Here is a 3,512-nt window from a genome sequence, read left to right on the forward strand (position 1 = left end):
TGGAGGGAGGGGGAGATTGCCGTTGGTAAGTCAGACAGTAGGGTTTGAGGTGCACCTTGCAAAGACGGCTGGTTTCAAAGGTATGGGGGCATTGGCACTTACGTTTCTCAGCACATAACCTTACATTGGGAAGCATTTCCTCTGCCCTGAATACCCTGCTCCTTGTTCTTCCATGGCTAGTTCCTTGCTATCATTTGCTTCTCATGGAAATTGTCTCCTTCTTCTACCCAGTCCAAAGTAGCAACACACTTCTTCACAACATATTCTTCCATTTTAATTACCTGCCCAAGGCTGGGCATGGTGGCTTACACCTGTAATCCCAGCACTTTGGGAGGCCAAGGTGGACAGATCACTTGAGGCCAGGAGTTCAAGACTAGCCTGGCCAACATGGTGAAACCCTGTCTCTGCTAAAAATACCAGAATTAGCTGGGTTTGGTGGTGCACACCTGTTTACCCAGCTACTCGGGAGGCTGAGGCACGAGAATCGCTTGAACTGGTGAGGCAGAGGTTGTAGTAAGCTAATATCGTGCCACTGCACTCCAGCATGGGCGACAGAGCAAGACTTTGTCTCAAAAAACAAAAAAACAAACAAAAAAATTACCTGCCCAGCACTTACTTACTTTTATCTGACATTTTTGTTTTCTTATTAATTCATTACTGGACTATAAGCTTCATGTTGGTAGGAAGCTTGCCTGTTTACTGTGGAGTCTAGTGACTGGCACATAGTAGGTGCTCAATAAAAGTGATGAATGAGTAGCAAGGAATAGGATAATTGACTTTGTACAATTTGAATTAAGAAGGGATTAACTTTGCAGCGTCCATACAAAGTAACTGTAGGTAATTGGTTTTTTTCTGACCCTTATACAAGGTAATAATATTTTGAGGTATGTGAAAGTCATTTCTTTCCTGGAAAGAATTCTAAAACCAATGGAAAAATAGAAAGCAGACTAGAGATATCTGATAAGAATACAACTGAATTAATCTCAAACTAGATGTGTGATATAAATGCCTCAGGGCTGCTCTTATCTAAATGTAAATCTAAAACATCTTAATCTGAAATTCCTCAGCTTTCTGCATTATTCTCTGGTCATTTTACCATATGGGCCAGAAATGAGTAAGAAGTATAGAAATTATGACCTGGGGCTTGGAGCTGTTGTTTGGTGAAACCGTTGATTTCGTGGGCCAATGAGTAGAGTGCTAGTTGAAGAACTTTTTTTTTTTTCTTCCATTTCCCCAGCCTATTTCACAACCTCTTACCTCCTTCTTTTCCAAATTCTAAGCTCAGACAGACATCAGCTGGATGAAGCCCCAGGTTCAAACAAACTTGCCTTGGATGTCAAAGTACTAGTAGCAAAGGAACTCCCAATTCCTCACCTGCTGTGAAGTTTCCCATTCACTGCAACCAAAGTCCAGGTGAAAGCAAAGATTCTTCACCCGCAGAAACCCTCTGGGCAGGTAGCTCATGATGTATTCCCAGCCACCTGATGAATCTGGAGAAAGGAATAGAATGGTTCTGCCAAATGATTTAAATGAAGAATCCTGTGGGCCCAGCCCAGCCCTCTATGCTAACCAATCTGAGGCCGGCAGGTGTGTGGTGTTCTGTTTATAGCTGCCAGATCAGCTCCTGTTGTAGGTTCTATATGCTGGCCTCAGCTGAGCCTGTGGTATGTGAGAACAGTTCTGTGCGATCCAAACAATTGACAAATACTGACCTGGCCCCAGCCACGTGCCCAGTCATTGCTGGGCTGCCCAAGAAACCAACTAAGCACATTCTGGGGCAGGGGTGGGGGGCATTCAAGAAAGAAATCAGAAAGCTGTATTCATTATTCTATTGACTGAGGGCTTAGTATTATGTCAGGCACTGATCTTGCAACGGGGAAACAGTAGTGTCTCTTTCCCTCATGGAACTTACATCCGGGCATTATTTCAGCATACTTGTGAGTTTTCCTTATTTATTATTTATTTATTTACTTACTTACTTATTGAGACAGTTCTGCTCTGTCGCCCAGGCTGGAGTACAGTGGCGCGATCTCAGCTCACTGCAACCTCTGCCTCCCGGGTTCAAACGATTCTCCTGCCTCAGCCTCCCAAGTAGCTGGAATTACAGGTGCCCACCATCACACTGGGCTAATTTTTTATGTTTTTAGTAGAGACGGGGGTTTCATCATGTTTGCCAGGCTGGTCTTGAACTCCTGACCTCCAGTGATCTGCCTCCCTCAGCCTCCCAAAGTGCTGGGATTACAGGCGTGAGCCACTGCACCCGGCCGAGTTTTACTTTTTTAAATAAAAATGTATTTTACAACGCAGCGTTGCTTTTGTTTTTAATTACTTGAAAGGACACCATAATCATTTCAGTATTAGGGCCATAAATGTTTACTGTGGCCCTGTGGCCAGCACTTTTAAACTAAAAATTGGTTAGATTTTTACTTTTATGCACACATATTTTCTAAAAAGTTTCTTGGCCGGGCATGGTGGCTCATGCCTGTAATCCCAGCATTCTGGGAGGCTGAGGTGGGTGGATCACCTGAGGTCAGGAGTTCAAGAACAGCCTGGCCAACATGGCGAAACCTCTTCTCTATAAAAATACAAAAAATTAGCAGGGCGTGGTGGTGTGCTCCTGTAATCCCAGCTACTTGGGAGGCTGAGGCAGGAGAATTGCTTGAACCCAGGAGATGGAGGTTTCAGCGAGCCGAGATCGCGCCATTGCATTCCAGCCTGGGTGATAGAGTGAGACTCTGATTAAAAAAAAAAAAAAAAAAAAAAAAGAAATTCATTTTGAATTAGGCTAAATTTGTGTAAAAGAAAGGATCTGGGGTGTAACCAACCTCAGGTAAAGTTTCTCATTGTGCTAATCATTGTTTTGGGGTGGAGTGGTTGTGGATTTAAAACTAAAGCATCCCGTACCATCTTGTGCGGTAGGTAGTGGAAACATTTACTACACTTGATCTTAGCCAAAAGGCCAAGAAGTGATTATGTGGAAACATTTAGACAGCAGGTGTGATGGGTCTTTGTAGTTCTAAGGATGGGTATACCCCTTGGGTTTATAAGCATCTAAATTATGCCTGATAAGAAAATTGCTGACTAGGGGCTGGGCATAGTGGCTCACGCCTGTAATCCCAGCACTTTGGGAGGCTGAGGTATGTGGATCACCTGAGGTTAGGAGTTTGAGATCAGCTTGACCAACATGGTGAAACTCTGTCTCTACTAAAAATACAGAAAATTAGCCAGGCGTGGTGGTGCCTGTCTGTAATCCCAGCTACTCGGGAGGCTGAGACAGGATAATTGCTTGAACCCAGGAGTCAGAGGTTGCAGTGAGCCAAGCTGGTGCCACTGCACTTCAGCCTCGGCAACGGAGCAAGACTCTGTCTCAAAAAAAAAAAAAAAAAAAAATTAGCTGGGCATAGTGGCACATGCCTATAATCCCAGCTACTCGGGAGGCTGAGGCAAGAGAATCGCTTGAACCTGGGAGGCAGAGGTTGCAGACTGCACTCCAGCCTGGGCGACAGAGCGAG

General features: G+C 44.5%; 1 pseudogene; it reads right to left on the reverse strand.

Annotated features, from left to right (window-relative positions):
• Nucleotides 1-2,869: 2,869 nt before the first annotated feature.
• On the reverse strand, nt 2,870-2,971 carry LOC115930736 (uncharacterized; annotated as a pseudogene).
• Nucleotides 2,972-3,512: the final 541 nt, after the last annotated feature.

This window comes from Gorilla gorilla, chromosome 15 (assembly GCF_029281585.2).
Source record: "Gorilla gorilla gorilla isolate KB3781 chromosome 15, NHGRI_mGorGor1-v2.1_pri, whole genome shotgun sequence".
Lineage (NCBI taxonomy): Eukaryota > Metazoa > Chordata > Mammalia > Primates > Hominidae > Gorilla > Gorilla gorilla.